The sequence below is a fragment of the Pseudopipra pipra genome, chromosome 2, assembly GCF_036250125.1.
Source record: "Pseudopipra pipra isolate bDixPip1 chromosome 2, bDixPip1.hap1, whole genome shotgun sequence".
NCBI classification, from domain to species: domain Eukaryota; kingdom Metazoa; phylum Chordata; class Aves; order Passeriformes; family Pipridae; genus Pseudopipra; species Pseudopipra pipra.
The window spans coordinates 112,207,146-112,232,277 of NC_087550.1; the positions used below are offsets into that span (position 1 = coordinate 112,207,146).

A 25,132-nucleotide genomic window follows, 5' to 3' on the forward strand; every position below is an offset into this window, starting at 1 on the left:
GATGCAAATCAACATAGGTACCCCTGCATGAGCCTGAGGATCGAGGATCCTGCAGCGGGGCAATTCCCAGAGCCAGGGACCAGCAGGGGTAATTCCCAGAGATGGGGACCAGGCACTGCTCCCTGCCATGAGAAGCATAGACCTTGAAGAGGCTGAGGGGTGTTCAAAGCCCACTCCTACCAATGTGCAGTGTCACCACCAAAGGTTTGCCCGTTGGGGAGGTATTTTGGAGGGTTTTGGGATGTTAACATTCAGAGATAAGGGGGAAGCAGGCTGCTACGGTTCCACTGAGAGGAGTGTCAGGGAGATGTCTAATCTTACAATCCACTTATGTCCTTGGGAAAAAAATGTTACCATTCTGTCTCCCTCTGTTTAATTTAGTGGCCTTCAGGGACAATTGCTCAGTCATAGAAAGATGAGCTTCAGAGTCTGGAGCCCTGATACCACAAGCTTTCCTGCTTTTGCAAGCACTGGAGTCTGACATATTTGCAATGGAATGGAAAAGGTACTAATTAATGTATTTTATATTGATGTTACATTTTCTTCTGCTGTTGAATCATTTTACTATCAGCTATATGATTTTATTGGTAGGTCTACATAGTTACTTTTTCTGATGTTAGTTTTTCCTTGTTTGTGAGATGGAATTGATGCTGCTATTAGGGATCTCTGTTGCTTGCTATCATCACAAATGTAAGGAAGGCATTATTATCTTTATAAAACTTGCATTAGCATTTACTGTTGTGGTTATTTCTTAGCCATTCTGTATATGTGTGGCTGCCTGTTGTGAAGCTGAGAAAATGTTAATGGAAAATGTTCCAATTCTGAAGTGCTGCAATCAATATGCAATACTTCTTACATGTTAACCTTTAACATATGGATTTAATATCACATCTGATTTACACCTAATAAAACAGGACTATGCCTCCAGAGCTGTTATTTTTTTTTTTCTTTCTTTCTTTTTTTTTTTTTATTAATTTAAAATGGAACATTTTCTGCTTCAAATATTACTGTGTGCCACATTTTGGTCAAGGAACCGTCCTATGGCCTCACCCAGCTCCCCTTACCTAACTAATATGACTTCAGCAAAACCTTCCTGACTTCAGCTATCTCCCAGCCATGGGCAAAGCTGGATCTCTTGTTCCAAACTCTATTTCAGTTTTGATTGTTTAAACCTGAGGAAAAATAAACTACATAAGCAGAAGTGCTCTGGATTTACTGGAGCAACCACCGTGAACATTTGCCACATCATCTCTAGAGTTCTCTGTAACATTTTAACCAAACTCTTACACATTTCTGGCTGTGATCATAAGGTTTAGTTTGCAACATCGACAGCCAGAAGTGGGCATCCTGTTCTCCTGATTTGTAAGCCAGTTCAACCCTGCTAATTTCAGTGGGATCGCACAGGAGGTGATTCCAGGGCAGTTCTGACCATCTGGCCTTACTACTGATCTGCTCATCTCAACCAGTACACCCTATTTCACACCACGGGTCTTTTTTAGCAGATATTTTGTGGTTTTCCTCTTCAGTGTTTTAATTGTGTCTCTTTAGTGTTTCAGTGTCTCTTTAGTGTTTCAGTGTCCTCTTTAGTGTTTTAATAGCATCTCCTTAAGTTATAATATGTCATATCTTGACTGCACTAAAAAGATATGTATTGACTTTCTTCCATTTAATTAATAAACAGTTAACTCCAAGCCACCTGTGCTCTGGTAGCAGTGGAAGGGCACATGAAAATGGTGACAACAGGTACATCACAAGATATTCCTTACTGATATGCCAGGACCCTATTGCCCAGGTGGAGGATAGTCCTAGCAAAGCACATCCCATGAGTCCAGGATACCTGCACTTTTTCAGAACGTGTTTTCCCACGTACAAATCCACGTCTATAAACGTGGCACCCACAAAGAAGCAGGTCCCTGCCCTCTCCAGATGTTGATCTCAAACCGTGTGCCCGTGCCACGTGTAGACAGAAATTCTAGAAGCAAATGAGAAGGTTGGTTGGCAGCCTGGTGTTACCACAGTTTTTTGTCAAGCCACAGAACTGAGGCACAGTGAGTGTGTGTGGGGGGCTACAGCAGGATGAGGGCCTTGCTGAGGTGCTCCTGCAGAAGTGGAGCAGGGCAAAACCATCACATTTAGTGTGCATGTACTCCGTGAGGTCAGTCCCCACCAGCTCCAGCCTCCCAGCTGTACTCAGATTTCCCTGTCTAGAGGATTAATTTGCCCCATAGCAGAGTCTAGATGAAAAGAATTACACGTTGTGGGCAACCGGGATTTCGGGACCATGGTTGAAAATGGAGAGTGCTCCACCTGGACAGCATGGATATCTCAGTGACTCCTGTCTGAGCACCTTGTGCATCCTGACAGAATTCTCCTGCCCAAGATCAGGCAGCACCCAGCAAAGCACTTGGAACAAAATTTGTCTTGAGGCGGGAATCTCCAGGGATTTTACCTGCTGTTTTGAGGGAAATGAAATCCTGCCTCAGGAGCTCCACAGGTTTTGTGGGCTTTGACTTACATTATTCCCATTCATTCACCCTCTTCACCTGCTTTCAGAATGGTACTATTTATGATTTTCTCCCCTGCAGGGCCTTACACCCCTCTACAGAGGCAAGCAACAAGAAGTAGCTTAATTCCTAACACACTTGTGTATTCTCTTTTCTTTCAGTTTCCTCTGAGCTCTGTATCACACCTGACCACTCACTCTGTTAGGAGTCTGAAAACACAGTCAAGTCTTAGAAAGTACCAATTATTTTAGTTGTGCCACTGAATAATAGACTGGAAAGCAAGATGCCTGAAGTGCTTCAAAGGCCCAGTGAAGGTCTGTAGAGACGCCTGTGTTATTTTAGGAATAAATATGTGCAGCCTAAGTAATGTATAACTACTGCATTTAAAGATCTATGGCATGATGAGAACACAGGGTGCTTCTGGTGACAGGAGTTTGAGAGCATCCTTGGCAGAGAAATAAAGTGACTAACTACGAAGCACATAGATACTTCCATGATGGGAGATGATAATCAGTCAGAGAAGCACTTAAAGATGGATAAGGGATTGGATAAACATAGGTGGAGAGAAGCTGTAGGATTGAGGTGCTGGGCAGAGGGGGACCTTTCCTGTACAATGCAAGATCTCAAACCCTGTGGAGTCTGCCCTTGGCAGGGAAACCTGAGGTAAGGCCCTGTTTGAGCTGGGCAGCAGGGCAAGGTGAAGGACACATTGATCCTGCATGAGAGGGGTTAGAAACAGGCTTGGAGCTACCCACCAGGGTGAGCAGCAACCCCAGGGATACCTGCAATCTCAATGGTACTTTAGGCAGTGGGGACAGAGGGGAAGGAAGCTTTGGGAAGTTGGATGTGGCTCTGCCTGGATGTGGGTGGTCCAGGATGTGCAGTACCAGCACTTGCTGAGCCTGCACAGTGTACAGCTGTGTGCTGCTTTCTTTAAGGAGTTTTTAATTCCTCCCTGAATATGCAGTATCTGGAAGGGTTGCAGGTTAAATCAGTCCTTGCTTGACAACCAGGAGTGGCTCATGGCATTCTCCAAGACCAATAAATCCTCTGACAGACCTGTCTCAAGTACATGGAATGTTGCTGTGACCCTGGGGTCTCTGATGCCAAGGGTGGACCCAGCATGGGAGAAGAAATAGGTTTGTGGCCGTCCCTTGTGTCGCTTGTTCCCCCAAAACTTCCCAGACAGGCAGTGAGGACCAAGCTGCACTCTGAAACCGGAGAGGCTGGTGTCACATGAGGCATAGTCATATTATTTAAGCGAGTGTTAGTGGAGCCTGAGATCCTGATTATGCAGTTTCAGTGATGAGTTAATTCTTTATGGCTGGAGGTGAACACGAGGAAAAGGTACAGGAGTCCAGACAAGCACCACACAGCCTTTGTGGAGAGAGGCAGGAGCTGTTTCAGAGCGATAAACAGCTGCACACTGTGCTGGCGTTAATGCAGCCGCCAAGAGAGTTTCTCCCGTGTTAATCTATGAATTTCATAGCCCAACACTCCATTACTTATTTATAGATTTATAGCTCTTCCCCCTCCCTCTCCCCCCAAGCATCTGGCTGCTGTATATGAAACACACAGTCGCAATTACAAAATGTCTTCTGAAAAAGTATCCCCACCCCTGTCACCCGCTGTGGGAAGCAGGTAGTCATGCACCAGGCAAGGTACTTGGCTGGGCACCTGCAGGCTCAGGAGAACCCGCTGAGCACCCAAGGCTGGATCAGTGCCATCCAGGGCCCACCCCACACTCTGCCTCAGCTTGTACCGGAGCTGGGACCAGTCGCCGTGCCAGGGCACATGATGGGACCCATGGGCGGGGATGATTTCCTCTGGCAGCAGTAACAGAGATCTCTCTGTTGCACCTCAGAGGGATGTAGGTGGCTTTGGTCCTTCCTACTGCTCGTGTCAGAAAAAGAATTGGATCAGTTAATATATTTTGGGTCTGCTGCATCATTTTCTCCTGCGTGCAGTTTTTTTGTTGCTCGTTGGAGCAATAATCCTACATGTGGCAATTTGCTCCTCTCGGGGACTGTGCTTTGGGCTGCCTCCGGGCTGGGGCGGCATCACAGCATGTGCTGTGCAGGGGTGTCTATGAAATGATGTTGTGCATGTATTTTTATAGTTTTTAAGTTTTGCTGTGAGTTGAGTACGAGCTGTGTTTTTCATTGACTGCAGGAACTGGGACCTTCTCTGCAGCCCTGCAAGGGGACAGGCAGCTCCAGGACCATGGCCCATGTGTGGAGTTTATCTGGCCATTGGCATCTCCAGATGCATGTAAGTCCAAGGACTTTATAGTAACTGCTGTGAGAGATTCAATAAGAAAAGCAATCTTTTGAAGATAAATGTGTTACATATGCAGTAGGGGTTTAGAGGGTAACTGGTACCTCCAGGAACAGCCAGAAGCAAGCAGCTATGAGACAGTACAGTGCCTGCTTCTGTGCACCACAGTAGGTCACACACGTTACGCTTTCTGCCAGGCAAGATTTCTCTATGTGTTTTCAAAGATAGCTTCAAGAAAACGTGTTTTACAGCAGTCAAGTTGTGGAGCTAAAAATGCAAAGAATAAAAACTGCACAGTCACTGGCAGAGGTCAGCATTCAGTACCTGTTAGCACACTGTGCTCTCTAATGTGTCTCTATTATTTCTGCAGCGTGTGCTGTGCTGGAGTGCAGAGATCTTGGTTATGGCAGCTCCTTTCCTTGCAGTGTTGATGAAGGGTTCAAGGCCCTGACATCCAGCTGCTACCTGGTTCCTCAGTGTGAGTGCAGAGGCTTTAGGAGCAGCTGCCTCATAGTATTTTATTTTACCTTGCAAGTGCTTCAGTCGAGATGTGTTATCCTGCAAAGCTCTTTGTCATTTTAGCACTTCTGCTTCATCTCCACTTGTGTTCTTGTTGCATATAATTGTTGGATCTGAGTGTTACTGCTGGTATCTTTGTGTTTTTCTAAAGCTGAAGGATACCACTTAGGTCTGTAGATACATACTTTTTCCTTTTACTCCAATATATTTTTAATGATTAGTTTTAAAAGATATCACACTTGTCTGAAAGATTATTGCAAAACTATTCTAATGCTGCTGATGAAATTGCTGCAGAATATTCTTCTATGGCTGTGTCAGTACTTCATATTATTTTAAAAGAATCATGTTCTATATAAGTGAATTTGATTTTCTGTTGCCCATTACTTCACAAGTATTTTCATGTAATTGTTTCACTTACAGAATAATTAAAAGAATATTTTAAAAAAAATCCTGTTAGTAGTCCAGGCAGGTTTGCAAGCCTTAGTAGGAAGTTTAATGGCAAGAGCTGAGTCAAATCTAAAAATCCTCATTTAGCAGCTTTAATGCTACTCTAAAAGGAACTGCACAGATACAGAGCTCTCTACACCTGTCAAAACCTCTATCGTAGTCATCATTTTATTTATTTTACTGCATTATTCAAGTCCTTTGAATTCAAGTCTTCTGCACAGGAGAGGTGTATCTCATCACGCCGTGAACTGAGTAGGTGAGATACACTCATTTTCCTCTTAGGAGGTGTTTCAGAAGGAGAAATAATCAGTGGAGGAAGAGAATAATTTCCTAAGTTTTGATGCTTTTGTTACATGACTGTCATCTTTCAAATTCAAGAGTTCCATCTAGAGGAATCCTATTTCATGAGCTCGGTTTTGCTGGCCTTTTAATGTGTGCCATATTCTCTCTGAAAATAGATTAATTCAGTCTCCTTTCTCAGTTTTCTGTGTTGAATACTTATGAATTTCATTGTTTCTTCCTGGCGGTTTTTGAAACAACTCTTTAACATCAGTATTCTCTGCTTACATTTGAAGTATCATTTCCGTGTTTCTGTTTATTGTGCTGAAGAGAGAGAGAAATTTTGCTCATGTCTGACTGCCACTTATGAATTCGTAGCCCAGAAAGTTACAAGAATCAGATTTTCCCATCAACAGCAATAAAATATATACTTGAGTAAAAAAAAATTTAGAGTAACTTAACAGGCTCTGGCAGCTCTGAAACCATTTAATAATATAGAAAATGTTGAATGCAGGAAAACCCACTGAGAACTAATATTTCTGCAAATAGATATAAATCTCGGTGCAGTTTGTTTAAGGAGTCACTGTTTCCAAGTCTTTTTTTCTTAATCTGTAGAGAAATCTGGGGAAAAAAAATCCAGCTGAAATGCCAACAGAAGCAATTTTGCTATTATCTTTTGGGGTTAGGAGTTAAATTCCTGTTGATCTTTTATCTAATAAACCTTTTTAGACCCTTGTGCGGCTCAGATACTGCGGTTTATCTTTTCTAATATTCTTTGTTTGTCAAACAGAGATTAAACACCTTGGTAATGTTCAATAATGAAGTCTCATATCTAGAACTGTACTAGGATGATTGTTGTATTCAGATATGTGGAATTTGTCTAGGACAGAAAGCAGTCAGGGAGAAAGGTTTTAGCTCTCAAAATCAGGTTATCAAAAGGGTAACATGGTGCAACAGATGGAAATGAGCTGAAGAAACCCCAGTGTTTATGCTGTGAAACTTGAACTTTAATCAAGCTTAACTTGATTAAAACAAAGCAAAATATATTAAGACAAAAACACTGGAAACTTTCCTGTAGCTCAACTTTCCCAAGCAAAATTAGCATGTAGCAGCATTCCTATGCTGTATGATATTTATTGGTGTAGCCTTCATGTTCAGGTCACTCTTTGAAGAAAACTCTTTGATGTGTCCTTGAAAAGTAGCTACAGCAGAGGTGTGGGGTGTGGGGGTGCTGTGCTAGAAACCTGAGGGCAGGGCAGCAGGGCTGAGGTTGTAAAACAGGGTACCCAGGCTGTGCCCGTGTGGATCAGTGAAAGAAAACCAAGGGGACACCGCAGCTGAGTTCCATGGAATAGCCTGAATATATAATGCTAAGAACTAGTCCCTTGGCAGCAGATCTGTGTTGGAAATATTTGATTGGAACAGCCCAAAACAGAACTTGCAAGGCAGTGACCTAAGAGTTAGCTGATATGAATGCCAGTGATTGCACTGGACCCCTGGGTATCTTTTACTTAGAAATAAAGATTTCCCATTTCTGACATGGTTCACATTAAAAACATAAACACCTTTGAACATATAAAGAACACGAATTCAGCTGAGCACAGCAGATAAAGAGTTTTTTCTCCACTTAGTTATGTGCTTTTTTCTTTCAAGCTCAAGGTACCATGAATAAATTTTTACCTAATTACTTAATTTTACCCAATTAATTAGAAACCAGATTTTAGTTATGATTTTCAACCTGAGGCTTATTTCAATTTAGATTATATATTTACAAAAAAATAGAGCTTTTTTTCAGTTGTGTTTAGGTTCCTTTTCTGCCAACATTTTCTGAAATTTTTAGATGTCACTAAGAAGACAAATTAAAGTCAATTTCATAACCTCAGGCTTAAATTTGTTTGCACTTTTAATGAAGTCACATTGTGATATGCAATCACAAGTTATTTTATCTAATCTGACACCTGCTACGTTGTTTGTGTCAGTGTTGATTTTTGAGTTTATTGTAGTTTTCCTTAACTTTCTCCCTCTTCATTTTGTAACTAGCTTTGCAATTAGGTAATTTTAGGAATTCAGCAGATGCAAAAGCGTAAGTTTTTATGATTTTTACTACCTGTTACCCTGCACTTACAAGATGAGAACCACATGGATGTTTCTGAACAACTGCCTGCAATTAGCCATGGTGAAAAGTTTGCTTAGAAGGTATTTCATGTTCTGCTTAAGAATATGGATGTTTTCACGAGGTGCCTAAGGAATGCTGAAGCCTTTTGCTCCTCAGAGTGTCCAGAACTGGCTAATCACACAGCAAAGCCAGGACCAAGGGCTCAGGTTTACCACTGAAGTGGCTAAAAGCAGAGTCCTATCTGCCTTTTCTGATTTACGGTTCTCTTCAACTTGCCAGTGTAAGGTGGAGACCTTCTACAGTGAATTCCATCTGTCAGTGATCTTTTGAGCCAATACTGGTGGAAATAGTATCTCCTTAATATTCCACTTGAAACTAGAGAGACGAACTCTGGTAAAAGTCATCCTGAAGAAAGTCTCAGCATTGGCAGTCATTAATTTCAGAGAATATGACCTTCCAGTCTTTGCCAGGACCATGATCTGATGTTGTGGCCTTGTAGTCAAATGCTACTCTGTACAATCTTCTCTCAAACCCAGGGACTGTGTTCTCATTTGCTCTTTTTTGTGTTATCGAGGTGGTGAAATTATTGTTCAGTGCCAGCAGAAGGCCAAATTAATGGAGATGTCCAAACATGTTCAGAAATAAGTTGCTCAGTGAAGGCTGCTTATTTATTTGTTCATATATTTGGTTTACTCACTAAACATAACTTCATCCCACAAGTAATAATATTTGCACAGTGTAATTTCAGGAAAGACTGTGATCCATAAAGAACTTCCCAAACAAGATAACTGTAAAGAAGATTTAATTGTAACAATTTATTGTCCTTCAAAACAATGAGGCTAGTTAATAAAAACGAAACAAGTACTAAGATCCTGGAAGCAAGTGTGCAATGTCTTTAGTTTTAACCCATGCTCACCATCCATCAGCTGAAGTTCCTAACTAGCTGTCACATGAAATGTCACTCCAGAGTATGTACATTTGCTTTTTGCATGATGGCATTTGCACTGAAATTTTCTGTCCATTGAATGTCAAGCTGTGGTCTAAACTGATAACTCCAATCCAGAGAAGCCTTTAAATATACTCTAACAATTAAGTTAAGCACAGTTTAAGTGCTCCCTTAGTTGGGACCCAGGAACTGATCACTGAATCTCCCATGCCTGGTGCCTCGTTATATAGAAGCCCAAACTTTTAAGGCAGTAAACAGCTGATTGGTGCAAAGTGCAAAGTGTCCTTGTCTGAACTGCAGAGAAACCTCAGAAAGACGGACTGATACTTCCATAAATAGAGAGCAGAAAATAGATTATTTTTTTTCCAGTGGAAAGTGTATAATTTAATCAAGGTGGAAACATTGCATAGGAATGTGCTGTTTTCAACATAATTATTTTTTTTAGAAAACAAAATCAACAATTCAATTATTTTCACTGCTGAGTCTTAGAGTCTCAATGTTTAAATGGAAAGTATTTTTCATGAACACTCGTACAGGATCAGGCTATAGCTGGCATTTGAAGGAGAATGAATGAATTAGTAGATGCTACCAAATATAATTTATAACGAATTCCCTTCCTGAGAAAGCAGCAGAATTTAAATGACTACTTGAGTGTGTTCATTGCCAGCATCTGCCAAGAATATTCATAAAAGGAGATAGGCTAGAAGTGGATTTCAGGATGATCTTTGGAGGCTCTGGCCTTCACTTTCCATTAGATGGATACAAGGGCAGATCTAGGGGACTTTTATGTAAATTTGATTAATATAAGCCCCCAGACAATATATAAGGTATCTCCAGCCATCAAAGTATGATAGAATTAGAAACAGGACAGGTGATGTACTTGTACCCTTTCCCTAAACTTCTCCTGGGGTTATACTGAGTGTGGAGGTCACTTTAATACCAATTCCTCTGCAGGGTTTTTGGTAAAAAATATTCCATGTCTTCATTGTCAGCATGGCCAGTGAGAAAACTTCTGTTCAGTTTTACCTATTTTTGGCTATGAATATGTAAAAATTTCAGTATGAAAGGTTACCAATTGCTGATTTTTTGTTCTGAAAAAGCAGCTCCTCCTGAAACCTGTAACTTTCAAATATTTTCCTCTGACTGGGACCTAACCAGTCATTGGGAGCAGTGCAGACAGAAATGTGCTGAAACATTCTAATGAAATGAACTTTAAAGCAAAAATTGTTCTGGAACCTTAAATAATAGGTCACTCCTGTTACTGTATTATTATTTACTTACAGATCAGATGACTGTTTATTTTTACCTTAACATCCTGTCACTCTCCTTGGCTGCAAAAGCAAAATGTTGATGAGTCAGGTAGCTGAAACAAGATGCAGAATGCAGGATGCTTCAAATATTGCCAAACATTTTCTATAAGATCTATCTAATTAGAAATCAGTTCCCTACTTAGTAGCAGACAACAGATGCCTTCAGAAGTAAAGTAACTTTTCTTATATCAGTTTTATCTACATGGGCTGGATCTGGATCCTGACCATGTAAATGAATTTTTTGTAGTAATAGGTACAATTACACATATATATCATATATACTTGAGTGAATTTCCCTTCTTTTAATCAAAGTGATTATGAACTCATAGTTATTTTCTTATATTTGGTGCTTCAAAATGAAGAATATAATAACAATAGTAATACCAATAACAATAAGGAGCTTCATTTTAATGGCCCATACAGACTTTATAATGCGGATAAAAGACAACCATTTTCACTTTTTCTGCATTTGGCTTTGTTTCAACTTCAGAAATTAGCCGATGGGATTACAGATGAACACGCACTGGCCAGAAAGTTGCATTACACCCACTGAAACTCACCTTAAGTAACCCTGATGTTGTACAGCAGTGTCTCTCAGGTGGAAAGACTTCCAGAGCAGAAGGATGATGTAAACTAGATGGAATTCTGTGAAGCCACCAAGTGAAGACCCCCATCTCCAGATTTGAAGCCAGAGAACGATGCTTGCCTGACTGCTGCTGGCGGGGGAAGTGGGGATCCTGTGATTACTCTGACATGTTCAATAGTGCAGCCAGCTACAAAGGTCTTTTTTGCCTCTCCAACACCTTGCTGACCCTTTAGCACTACTGAAAGAGCTTTTCTGCTCAAAGGCACCTCCAATGAAAATGCCTTCACAGGCCTGAGAAGCTCTTCAGTGTTTGTTCTCTCTGTTTTGACATTCACCTCATGTGTTTTGCCAGCTGCCTGGGAGAGATGCGTTTCTGCAATGGCTTGTCCTGTAAGTTAAGAGCAACAGTTAAAGCAGGTCGTTGGTGACAGGAGTTGCTTTGCATTGATACACATCAGAAGGTCATTAAATCCAAACGGCAGTAGGAAAAGCCCACTGGCACAACAGGAACTGTGTTTTGACATCACAGATTACGCATTACCCGTTTTCAAAGGTGGGCTTTCAAACGTAGAACTGTTGTGTGAAAAATTAACCATTCCAGAGGATCTCAGAACACATTGATACATGTCTTTAGCTTCTTGCCATTGTGTTTGGACAAGTGTCTAATCTCCCAGCATCACGTAGGTCACTCACTGCAATTGAAACAGCAGAAGCTGAGAACAGCTCTCCTGTTCTCAATGCAAATACCAGAAGGGTAACATGCAGCTTTATTTCTCTCACAAAACATGTGGAAAAAGCATTTTTTCCCCATCTGGTAATTGTTCCTACTTTTCTTGTCATCTTCCCTGAGGTATCAAAAAAAGTTATCCCAATGATATTCAAAGCTAACAGTGAGAGGGAGCAGAATGCCACTAAGGCTTTACTTGTTCCGCACCAGGTCCTTGTGGCATTAACTAATGAATACCCACAGCACTTCCAGAACTGCAGCTGGCACTAAGCCTTTTGTCTGGACCCCATCATAAATCATGAAAATCAGCACACAGATATTCAAAGTAACTGAACCTATGTCATGTACAGGACTAGCCAGCTGTTGACTGGGCACGGGGATGAAAGCTTAGGAACCAGGGATCTGATTTCAGGTCTTTGTGAGAATTGTTATGGCTTTTCTGTTTCCTATTGCCTGAAGTGCTTCTTATTATGGATGTACATGTCAGAGCAAAACATGGACATGCACTAATCCCTCTTGTATTTCTGTCCTTTGTAAAAAAGCACAGGCCTGGCAGGCTGAGCAGAGTCATGGTGGGCTGCAGACCAGCAAAGCATGAGGACTACAGGGCTCATACCCAGGGTTTAGTCAGTAGCACCCAGCTAGTAAGTCTAGACACAGATAGTTACCTTAGGACAAGTCCTTTATGCTCTGTTTTGCTGCCCCTTTTTAATCACCTTGTATTTTTTATTGTAATCTCTGGAGGACAGGGAGAACTAATATTGCTTAACAGTGTGGGTAGAAGTTTAGCATGACTTTAGTTGTTGGAAAGCCAGGAGCGACTCGGTAGAACTCCCTGAGAAACAATCGCTACAACTTAAGGCAAGGCAGCACTGTTCCATATCCTCTGTAAATCCTACTCTGCCACATATCTTAGATATTTTAAATATACCTTAGAGATGCTCAAACAGTGTATTAGCACTGTGCTTTCCTTGTATACATCAATATGTAAGGCGACTAAGCGAGTTCCTGAGTTGCCATGGAGCTGAACTGCACAGATCTTGGGAGACAGTGAAAACTAATAAAACAGAATGAGAGAATAACTCCCAGGGAGCTGGATTTCCAAAGAGCAAATAACTGAACGCTGCATCAAATATACTTTTACCCCTTTCTTAAAAGATAGCAGATGTGGATGAACTTTGCCAGTCAGATTCCTTTGTCAGGCACATCCGTGATGTAGAGTTTGGGTATTTTTTTCAGAGAAAATACAGCCCAGGATTTCCCCTGAGGTAAATTTCTGATGCCTTTGAGTCTCTGTTGGACTCTGCTAGAAACTCTCCACTTGAAGACATGCAATTTCTTCCTCCTTTTATCCTGGTAACCACTGCTCCCAGCTCTCATGATCAGAGGCATTGCTCTTTCAAAACAGAGTTCAAGTACCCACCCTCCTCTAGAGCACCTGGGGTGCAGAAGGGAAAGAGTGTTCCCTCCCGAGCAGCTCAGGAAATGCAAGCAGCCTTAAGAGAGGGTGGAATTCATTTTGCTAAATGTGGATACCTTCACGTGAGCAAGAGGTCCAAGTCACTGGAGAGAAACTTCTGCATTTAAGCTTCTATTTTTGCCTGAGATGAAGAGCAGCAGAGACCCCCATCAATGTATTGATTGGTTTGCCATCAATTATATATCTGCTCTGTTGGAAGCATCAGCTCTGCAGGGGAGCCTCATGCAGGGCACTGTCCCTCAGCAGCCCCTGGACATCCTGCTTGGTTGTTGTAATGGGTTTGTTACCCACCGAGCATTTCATCCTGGATGTTCATGTGGGCAGGGAATTGGTCCTTGATTGACAAGTATCCCCTCCTGCCATTATCACCTCCTCTCATAAAAACAGTTAATTTGGCTCCTTAAAAATCTGAATCTGAGTAGGGAAGATAAAACTTGAAGGATGAGAGTAGGGACTCAAAAATCCCTGGAGATGAGAATGTTTCATTCTCTCTTCACAAAGTAAAATGTAGAAAAGCTTTTATTTTTCTGTTTCTTCTGGGCATTTTATATATGACTGGGTGGATTAATTTGTTTTCCAATCCAAGCAGCTTTGTTATCCAATTTAGCATAGATTCCTATGTGTATTGGGAGAAAACAGCTATACTCCAATGGGTTGGTTCAAAATGTCTCAAAAAAACTACAATTCCACAGAAATATGGAAAATTTTTAGTGAGGCTAGAAATTACTTCATAATCTGAAGTAAATATTAGGAATGCTTGTGCCTGTGAGTCATGTCTTGCAGGAGTATTAACTACCTGATCAGATTCTAACTGCTTTTTTCCTATGAACAATGGAACAATTTGAAATATTGAAATCTTCCTACCCCGGGAGAGCTGACACCAAGTTTCTGCTTAAATTACTGTCTCTGTTGGACTCTTTGGTCATATACAATGAAGAGCCAAAATTCTACAAGAAATGTGTTGATTTATTTAACCAAAAATAATAAAGTCTGTTTTGTGAGGGTATAAAAATAAAAATACAAAAAAATAATAAAGCCTGTTTTCTTTGGATGAAGGGGACTGTTGCCTGAAGAGGGGAATAGGATGCTGCTGCTGTTCTGCTGTGACCTTCTCTCCTCTTTTCAAGGACTTTCCTGTCAAGGGACAGTAGATGGGGATGGGAGAGCTGCTTTCTGTGGCTGCTTGTTCTCAACTTCTCCAGGGGCAGTACCTGCTACTTGCATTGCACTGAGCAAGACTGGGGCATTCTTAAGTTGGAAAATACAGCTATTGAGTGTTTGGGTTTCCCACTTCATGAGTCAACCACTTCACCAGGACACATGTCACAGGAGGCACAGGAGGCAAAGACTGGCCAAGGAGTCCATGAAAACAAAGATCCATGAAAGTAGGACCTGCCTGTGGTTTTGGACTCTGGGAAATCTTGTGGAAATCTCTTAGGGACTGAGTCCTCTTAGGATGGCAACAGAGTGCCAGGACACAGAAAACCCAAACAAACAAGAGAAACATCTACACCTCAGGAACTTTTTTCCTCATAGATATGAATGAAAAACATGCTCCAAGGAAGATGGATATCTCTGAGCACCCGGCCTCTTCTGCAAGAAAACAGAAAAACACCCAGGTAAAGGCTACGGCACTTTGTAACTTCTCATGCGCTGGCTCATCTTAAAAACCCGTGAAGGCTGTTTAGCTTCTTGGGAAGCATCTTGGGAAGCATCTAGCCCTCATTACTCTGAAAAGTAATCCTTCAAGACTCACTTAAGCCAGTGAACTGGAGGATTATGTTCATTGTAGTGGGGAAGTTCTGCTTGTGGCAGATCGATCTTCTGATTGCCAGCAGGACCCTGCGATGAGGAGGAGGAGGGAGGAACAGGATGCTATTTTTGAACTTCATAAATCTTCCCCATGAAAATTGGTGGATCATGAGGGATATCAGTTAATTTAGCTAGAGTTCAGCTGAGTTTGTTTTTCCTAGAGAAGAATTTGTAGTGCATCCAATGGGGATTTTTTAATTATTTTCAGCGAAGGAGATCACGGAGGTTCCCATTCTCTTCTCGAGAGCCGGCACTGTGCAAACAAACAGCAAAATTCACTTGCCTCAAACAATTTGCAAACTATAAACAAGTACAAAAATCAGCAAACAGATTCAGCGAAGAGGCTGGGGAAGCATAAAATAACAACCAGACAGTTATGACCAGAATGAGATTATTATGATAAACAATCTAAATTATTATTGTACATCCCTAAGTAGCCTATTCTGGCAGCCCCATAATGTATGTAACACACTGTACCTTCTGCTGTTCCATATCTTTATAACTGGTTGCCAGTAATTTCTGTTTTCATCACAGTATTTGATGTTTGCTGCATTCTTGATTGTTTCTTCTGCTGAATGTAGCCAACAGATGAAATTTATATTTACAGCACTTGCAGTTGCCTGGGTTCTGCAGAATTTTTGAATTCCAGTTGTTGAAAAACTGTCTTAAGTTTAAAATAAGTTACAAGCAAAATAATTTTATTGACTGTCTAAAAGCTTAACTTCAAAGGAATTAAACCCCCCTGTAAGATATATTGTAACCTCATAGTCCATTTGCTATAATTTGAGCACTTTTATCAGCAGAGAATCTTACCAAAGGCTTCATGAACATGAGAGATGGTAAAAAATAAAAGATCAAAGCATGCAAACGAATCCTGTTAACAAACTAGCAAAAGGGAGTTGTTTTATAATTAAATATGAAGCCAACTCAAGCAAATATTTGGAAGCACTGAAGTGGGATCCCACTGTAGATTTTGGCAGGGTGAGGTACAAGTGTTGTGAAGACGTCTTTGTCCTGTTGCCACTGGTCTGACCAGAAGCCATGTGTGGGGAATATCATTACACCACTTCTCTCCCACCAGCATTTTGCTTTCTCTATGCTTCCAGATACCCTCTCAAATCTGCAGCTAAATTTAGCAGAGTAAAGGAGCAGCAAGCTTGAAAATATTACATTAAACCGCTCAGCTCAGCATCAATACATGGAGGTGCCTGCTGGGAAGGGGGAGAACTTGATCAACTCCATCTCCCATGATGGAGTACCAGTCACCTGGGTCGTTCAGCAAAGTTTCTCATGCCTTCCAGAAATCATTCAAGAAGCAGAATTTACACTATGGGTTTCTGTAAATCCTTTTGCCACTAATGGTACTACTGTTAAACAAATCTTTTGAGGTAGCCTGTGAAGGCTGTGACTAATTTGCCTTTGCCCATGGTTAAGTAATACAAACTGCTTCCCTGGACTCAGAATAATAGACTGAAATATTCCCATTTCCTGCAGATGAGTGAAAATAAACAGATCCAATCTCAGCTGAAAGAATGTAAGTAGAACAGGCCTTCATTTGTAGGGGAAAATAAACTCTGCTGATCCCGTAGGTCTGGGAGTATAAACAGCATCCTTTTTCTCCCAGGGCAGTGAATAATGTGAGTGCATGGTTTGAACATCCTCAAAATAAACAGCTAATCACCCTTTCCGGCCTAATTAGGTTATGTTCTGGCCCCTGGCTCTAGGTCTCATGCAAAGCAGCATTGAGGGAAGCCCTGCTCCTCTCCCAAGAAAGAGAGTCTGTCCAACTCTGTTAGTTAGTTAACATTTGCTCCTTGAGGATATCCAGCTTGGGGATCTTCCTTGCAAGCTTGGCAGATCCAAGGGCAAGAATATTGTCATCGCTTTCTGCTGAGAACAAATGTAACCCTTTCTTTCTGCCTTTGCTCATCGCATGGATGCAATGGGAGGATGAGCAAATCAGGGTTTTTTATTGTTTTTAATTTTTTTCCTGGATTTGGATGATCTGCCTCTTTGTTGTGTATCAGCAAACTGTAACTTGCTAGATTTTTTGTATGGACGTTTATTCACTCTTTCCAGAAAGGTGATTTGTCAGCAGTTGGTGTCCACTGCAAATGGTAACTAATCAATTCCTAAGAATTGTACAGGGCCCCCATTATTGCTGTGGCATTGCAGACAAGGGACTGAAGCACAGATGTATTGTAAGACTTGCCCAAGCTGACACTGTGCAAGAAAAGACCTGGGAGTGCAGCAGTTGCTGATTGAAGCTCACAGGCTGGACCCTGCACTGCTGAGTCCTCTGTGGGGCTGCTGTGAGTGTTGGTGCACTTCAGCTGCTGCCCTGTGATTAAGAGCAAAGAGAATTAATGCAGAAAGAAATCTGTGGCTCAGGCCAAGTGGACTTTTAAGCTCTGGTTTATCAAGGCTTTCTGGGCTGCAGCATAGGGCCTGTAAGAGGAGAAATAGCTGACCAGATTGAGAGCATTGCTATATCTGCACTTCTCTAGATCTTGGAATATGTTTCCATTTTTCACCACTCTTTTAAAATAATTGTTCTTCTGTAACAAAACCAGACCATCCTACCTTTAATCCCCCTTTCAAAGCTTCCTTTCATGTTAAGAACAGCTAAAGGTGCTAAGAGGACTGTTTAAACCATAATTCCTAGAGGTGCTAATTTCCTCTCTTCTCCTTTCTGATAGAGGCTTGCAGTGGGGCCAGAGCAGGGCTCCTGAGGATCCCAGCAGGGCCAAACTTTTCCAAGAAAATGTCCATAAGTGGGTACCACCCCAGTCACGGCCAGATTCATTTCTTCTTGTCCTCGCTTCTAATCCTTTGGCTGCAGGAAGCAGCATCCAGTGTCAGTTCTAAAGGCACAGACCCTTTTTTAGTGCCCTTTCTCCAGGTCGAGGAGTGCTTGGCACAAACCCTAGATCTGAACCTCAGGTCTCATGAGCCTCTCAGGTCTATCTCCCCTCACAGTTTTCTTGCCTGTGTCTGCCTTTTAGGAATAACAAGCCAAGGAAGATAAGAACATCTGAGCAAAGGCATTCCTGAGCCACAGGCATTTAATTCTCTAGGACATCCTTAGAAGTAAATGCTTATATACACTGCCTGGCCCCACTTCTCTGTAAGCAGTGTATTTGTTATCTGGGGGGGCCAGGTGAGACACTGCTGCTGCCCTTGGCAGCCAGACCATTCCTGCCCCCTCCCTAAATACATTTCCTCACTTTCAACAAGGAATTGCATCACCATCCCCAGCTGGGACCTGCTGCCAAACAGTTTATAGGTCTGGGGCAGCAATGTAAAGGGAGACAAAGCTGTGATAACCCCATGGTCAGGGTTCCCTGGGGGAGAGGGCAGTGCAGGAGAGACAAGGGTGCAACAGCATGAAGAGTGTTCACAGTCTAATAGACGTATTTCACACTGTCACAGCATCTTTGCAAGAGCTTGGCTCCCAGTTTAGGTATCTGAACAAGTGACAGACTTCATGGAGGGGCTGTTGCAGGGAGGCCTCTCCCCTCGAGCTGTGCTCTCAGGAATCTTGATGACGGATGCAAATCACTTAGACCCAAATTAAGAAAAGTATATTTAGGCACCTAGAGAAGTAAAGAGGCACTTAATAGGATTTTCAGAAGTGTATAAGCAGATTAGGCATCCAGGTCCTATTGAAATCAATGCTGATGGAGCATTTAAAAAAAAAAAAGTATCTTGAGGTATCTCAGCAGTGTTACAGCCTGGATGCATTTGCAGAGGGTGAGTGGGCTCAAAACCACGTTTTGTTCAAGATAAGCCTCACAAATAGCAGAGCTCTCTGGTTGTACCAAGTCTCCAAAACCATGGGAGCAAGTTCTTAAGGTCCAACAAAAGCTGAATTATGTGGGCCTGTGAGAATAAAAGAGCAAGCCCTGGAGAGAGAGGTAATGATCCCTGTGTGCCTGCCAGAGAAGGAGCAGGGCTAACACAGAGGCAGAGGCAGAAAGTAACACAAAACCAAGGAGACAGAGCAGTCACTGGGTCTTGGCTCAAGAAAGGGCCTTGCTACAGCTTTTTTTGGTTACAGAGATGGCCAAGAGGGGCTAGGTGAAGCAAATGCTGTCTGTTTGATTTTGACAGGGAAGCAGCACTTTTGCAGTCCTTGTAAATAAATGTATTTGACTCAAAGAATCATCATCTTCTGTGGCCAATTTCTCCCTTGGGTAGAAAGTACTTGTCAGGACCTGGATTTTGCCTTGCTCTGTGATTTATACGTGGAGTACAATTCTGTAAAGTCACTTCCCTGCTTCCTCTGAAACACAGCTCCCAGTCTGTAGAGCTGAAATCAGTCCTTTTTTGCTTTACTGAGCAGGAGTGATGATACATACATTAAGGACTGCAAGGCACTATGGTAACTGGGGCCAATTAGCTGCTACCCGAGGGCAGTAGCTCCCAGATGTGGGATATCAGACAACTGCAAACCTACAGAACTGCTGGCAGATCACTCATTATTCTCCTCCAGAGACTTTTAATTGGGGAATTAACACATGGTATTTTTAGTGAGTGTCCTCAGAACATTTATCTTCTTCTGTGGCATGTCAGTCCCTCAGGGAGCACTATTTGGGAAGCAACCATTGCTCGAGGTGACAGGGAGGAGTTATCTCCTCTGGAATCCCTGTTGACATGAGTGGCTGATACAGACAGCAGGCAAAAGATATGCTTGCCATAACTGCATTCCCAAACATGTGAATAACATTGAATAAATGAAGAAATCCCAGATACCACATAGGCTGATGACTCCGGTCTCGTGCTGGGGGTTTCTGAACTGAAGTTGGCTACAAACCTCTGCCACAAAGAAGGCCAAAGGAAATGACATGCTGGGGAATTTAGGATGGTTATTAATGTGAAATATGCTAGAAGAGTCAGGCGAGAGGGAGGTGATTTGTGAGCCAGCAGACAACATTTGCTGGGAAAGTCCTAGTGGTAGCCAAGAAACCTAAAGATAGGCAAGAAGAGTTCTCTGTGTTACATCGTACCTGATCAACATCATTACATACTGGTAGGGCCAAGTTTCTAGATGCTGCTGGGAGAAAGGAATTTCCTAGGGCTTCTGTTCTTTTTGCTTCTAACACTTTTCCTGTACAAGTTAAACCCTTCTGACCTGACTGCACTGATGAAATATCTGAGGCACTGCAGTTCCTTGCCTACGTGGAAAGAAAGCAGGAAGGAACCTTGGTAGGCGATGCATGCCTATATTTACTTATTATATTTTCTCTGAGTTTGAAGTGCTGAATTATTGGTGTTATGCTAATATAATCCATTTAAGCTCATGGAACAGTCCCTCATTTAAAGACAAGTGATTTTGGCAATTTGCCAGCAGGCTAGCAGGATATTAATCAGACAATACCTAGGGACCAGCACCACTATATTGCTTTTAATCTTTTGACCGATAAGGAAAACAGGAAGAAATCCATTTCCCTCCTTTCTTTGCTCAATGGGATAACCAGCTGGTACAGACTAGCTGCAGCTCAGCTCAATTTGGGAGTAAATATTTGGGTTTTAGCTGGGTAAATGAGAGAGCAGTGCTGCTTTCCCCCCCCAGCTGTCATGCAGGCGGGTGCCATTCATGGTCACAGCAGGGCCCTGCAGGGCTTTGGATCCCTGAGTCATGTGTTAATAACAGAATGTCACCTTGCATGGGAGAAGTGTATAGCTTTGCTCAGATGTGCCTAGAAAGGGAAAGTTTGTTTGGCTGTGCCAGACAGTCATTTAAGGTGATGACCCCAGAAAGTGTTCAGGACCAGAATTTCAGCCTGTACAGTGGCTGTGACAGAACTGCCCCGGGGAGGAGAGGAGGAGGCTTCTAAAGCAGTGACTCCACTGAGCACCGAGCAGAGACCACACTGTGGCTGGGGACAGTGGTTTGTTTGTCCCCAGCTACAAACACATGGAGCAGAACAAGGAATGTGTTATATTTCCATGTCCTTGCAGGACTACCCTTTGTAGCCAGTGGAGATGTCCTCCCTGAGCCTGCAGGCAGTCCTGCTCCGTGTGTATGTCCTGTAGAAACATTTGGGGACTCTTTGGTGAGATTTAGACCTGGTCTTGCCTTGTTTCTGTGTGCTCAGATGAGGAACAAAAATGAATCACGCAGATCTTTAAGGCAGATTCTGTATTTTTTTACACAGGCCTTTCTGACGAGCAGCAAAAGACTGAAGAGTGAAAGCACTTTAATATTGCAGAGCACCTACATGGAGACAAGTGGATCAGTTCTCCTGCCTGAGTGTCCTTCTCTGAGACTCCTGGGGAGAAGAGTCCATCCCATAGATGCTCCTGGTGGGACCATTTGTTTCCCACAGGGGCATAGCCCATCAAATCAGCACTGCCAGCTTGCCGCAGAAAGGGGGGCCAGGAGTCTGGAGCAAACTAGTCCTGCAGCAGCCCTGAAAAAAGAGCAAGCCATCTAAAGAGAAAAGAGATCATTAAATTTCCTTTCCACGTGGTGAACGAAGAAGCTTTTACCTGTGGAAGAAAGGAAAAGTGTTCTTTTTGTTAGCTTCATCCAGAGAGAAAGAAAATCTTTGAGGTATTTTCTGGCACGTGGCTCCTGTTAGGTTTCAGCCAGCTGAGCTGCTCTCAAAAGCACTGGAATGTAATTTCAGCAATAATCGATCAGCAGAAATGGAGGCAGTGAGGGTGTTCTGTTGCACAGAAGTCCTGGGTGAAAACCCATACGCTGTGGCTAAGAACACAAATTTAACAAACATGAATCTGGAGAGCTGAATTCCTGGAACCTCTCTCTGCCCTGAACGATGGAAAATTGAAGTCATTTCTGGATGGGGGATGGTGCTTTTCAACTCCAATTTCAGTCAATTGACTCAAATTCATTTGTGAACCTTTGGCACTGCTGCCGAAAAAATTTAATTTCCCGCCATTTTTTTAATTTATTGCTCAGAATGTGTAAGTACTAAATTAGACATAGAGCTTTTGGAGTAAGCCAGCATAATCCTTTTACCACTGAATCATTCTGTTATATAGTGTTTTGACCGCTCTGTATGTGTGTGAAATTGCTGTCTAAAATGTATTGCTTAAAATTGGTATTTGCCTGTTTTGGACAAATCTTTTAGAAAATTCTAAAAGGAAATCCTGCAGAATAAAGAAACCTACTCTTTAGTCTCTTGGGTGGGAAACTCTTGAGTTCTGCACAGTTTCAAAGTGCTTTTGAAAGAGCTGAAATGGTTCGGTGTCATACTACAATGGTGTAATTTTTTTGTAGGCTAGTTAAATTATTTTCATGGGACAAAGAAATCCCTTACGCAGTGTTGTATTTGCAAAGGAATGAGTAGTGTGCTTGCATTGTTCTGGGATCATGGAAGCATGCTAGTCTGAACAAGATGAGCTTGGGCCAGACCAGCACAAAATAATGACTGAGGTTTTGATGAGAATTCAGTGACATGCATCAAGGGTTGATATTCTACCATGACAAAGGGTAGATCCCAGCAGTGAAGCCAAAAAAAAAAAACCACAAACAAAAAACAAGCAAAAAAAAAAAAAAAGAAAAAAGAGAAAAAAATGCAGCATTTTTTGAAGCGTTCTGCTTTTCTCAATCTCTCACTGAGATTAGAAGAGGGAACTTGAGGGCAGAGGTTGGTGTTTATGGAGCTGGAGTTATCTTCTCTCTTCAGAGGGAAGAGGAGCTCTCAAGTCTGCTGAGAAGATTCCCATTGCCTTTCAGTCTTCGGACTAATCCGCATTTGAAAGAATTACTTTATTCCTACCTCTGGTAGGAAGTCCACTGAGAAGTCTGTGAGAGAACTTGAAGTCATTCTGCTGGTACTTGTGGATATACTGCTCTGGAAAGAGAAGTTCCTGTTCTATGTTGTCTCCTAAGAACAAAAGTCCTCAAAAGATGTGGCACTCCACATGATGTGATTTGCTTACACTGTAATTTTCTTCTTCTGAACAAAGCCAGGGAAGAGTTGCCTGTTACATTTCAGGGAAGTTAGGTGATGTGCAGAGTGCGTACGTCAAATAATGGTGTTCAAGTGTATAGCAATTAAGTCAACACTAATAAAAGTTTGCTGTCTTTCTAAAATGATCTTATACATTAGTGTCAAATGCTCTAGGATTTATAATGAAAGAAGACAGGATGTATTCAAGGCAATGAAATGAAGCTAATTAAAATGTCAGATAACACAACTTTAGAATGTTTGAAATAGACCTTTTAGTAAGATAGTGAGATCTTCATTAGAAGGCCACAAACTTAGCTTTTTAATAAAAAAATAATCCTAATAATTTTTTGCATCGAGTCTGACCTCTGCTGCCTACAAATTTGGATTGATATATCAAAGTACATATTGCCTTTAATGTTCCTGTCAAATCTGAGCTGTGATGCATGGATTTATTCCCTACTTGGAGAGATGCTTCTGTGAAACTTGGCTAATAAAAACGTGACACAGCCAGTGACTGATGTCTGTTCTCTCAGGGTGTGTTAGCGTGGGACAAACACTGCACACACATTCTCTTCTTGACACTGAAAAATGAGACACATTTAGTAAAAAATATAATATATACTCTAATGGTCTTGCAGTGACCTTCTTCTTGTCTTTCCCCCTCCATACATACCTTTCTCACCTCTCAACTCTTTCCCTTCCTTCCCTTGTAGGCTCTGAGCCTGCAATTTATCTTGCAGTGAGGTCTCTGCTGCCTCTGAACGTGTCGTATGCTTGCGCACAGGCCCTGGCAAGGTCTGGGTTTCCTCTGTGGGAGATCTCAGGCTGCTTTTTGCCAGCTTGGACCAAGAGCGGACAAAGAAAAAAGCTTTTCCTGGTAAAATAAAGATATACTTAAAAAATTGAAACAAACCTCGGCAGTGAATCCAAATCCCAGTTCTAGCAACCTGGTAATTTGTCAGTGCCAGGCGTCAGCCCACTATTAGTCTTTTTCTGGATAGAGATGACAGAGCTCTGTTGACAAGCTGTAGGACTTATTTCAGGAGCTGGCACCTGGCTCCCTGGCACGTCCCCCTGACGGCTGTGTCACGCTCCTTGGAGCTGCCTTTGGCTCTGCAGAAGTTGCTGCCTGGCGCTCCCAGCCTGCCTGGTTGGGAACCTTGCTGTTTATTTCCATAATTACACGTCCATGCACCGCTGTCCCCAGGCCTGTCTAACGCTGAGCGGAGCTTGCCGTGCTGGCAGAATGGTTGTCCCAGCTCTCATGCACATGGAGCATGAGGGGAAGGCTTCTCACCCTTCCCCAGAGGGGCTTTGGCCTCTCTCTTAGCCTCTGTCTCCTTCTGCATCCCTGTATTCCGATTCCCCTGAGCTGTTTACTCTCCTCCTTGCTCAGTGTCACAGGAGCACCGGGTGCCTCCCCAGGGTGTGAGTCTGAGTCTGCTCCGTCCCTTCCCACAAAAGGCCACGGTGTCTGATCTGGAGCTTTCCTGCTCCTGCTGCAAGAAAATATTTAGCATTTTAATATCTTTTCACATTTTTAGAAGTAATTTATGTATGAACATACAAAGTGCTTAGTAATCATTTCTCAGATGAATGTGGAATTTTTCTAAAATTAAACTATCATTCTTTTCTCTTCACACTTGGCTGTCATATCTTTCTTAATGCAAATCAGTCATTGACTAGAGACACCTACTGTAAGAAGCTATTTTAGCTGTCTGATCGGTTATAAATTGATTTTAAAAGTGAAGACCATTTTGGGGAGATAAGCTGGGATTGGTAGGGAATGGAAAAAATAATTCAAGGGGGAAGTTTTTATTTGAATGTAAGTGACTATTTACCTCTATCTCAAAGACTGTAATCCAAGGGTCCTATCTCTCTTTCCTCCTGCTTTAACTCTTAGACCACAAATCCCTCATCCTCCCTGATCCTATGCAATGCAGAGCCCTTGAGGACCAGAGACGGGTACCCCAAGGAAAACATATTTTCCCTTTCAGTCTCCATTTGATACCAGGCCAAAGGAAAAGGGAACATTATCTCTGAAGGAGCCAGGCTACTCTTCTGCTCTGAAGCAAGTCCCTTAGCGCAGGAATGAAAAGAAATCCATTATGGTTGGTTTCAGAGAAACCTCTCTTCACTGCAGTATTTCCCCCTGCTATGCTTCAAGTGCTCTTCAGAGGGAATATTCCCATTTTACAGGCAAA

The 25,132-nt window shown here is 42.3% G+C and overlaps 1 long non-coding RNA gene across 2 annotated transcripts; it reads left to right on the forward strand.

Annotated features, from left to right (window-relative positions):
* The first annotated feature begins 227 nt into the window (after positions 1–227).
* On the forward strand, positions 228–23,439 carry LOC135410310 (uncharacterized). Of its 2 annotated transcripts, XR_010428617.1 has the most exons (4): positions 228–505; positions 2,666–2,818; positions 4,677–4,775; positions 21,165–23,439. It is a non-coding gene; the product is annotated as an uncharacterized LOC135410310 (long non-coding RNA). The 2 variants fall into 2 exon arrangements; XR_010428619.1 differs by lacking the exon at positions 2,666–2,818 and having other exon boundaries at positions 238–505.
* The last annotated feature ends 1,693 nt before the right edge of the window (positions 23,440–25,132 follow it).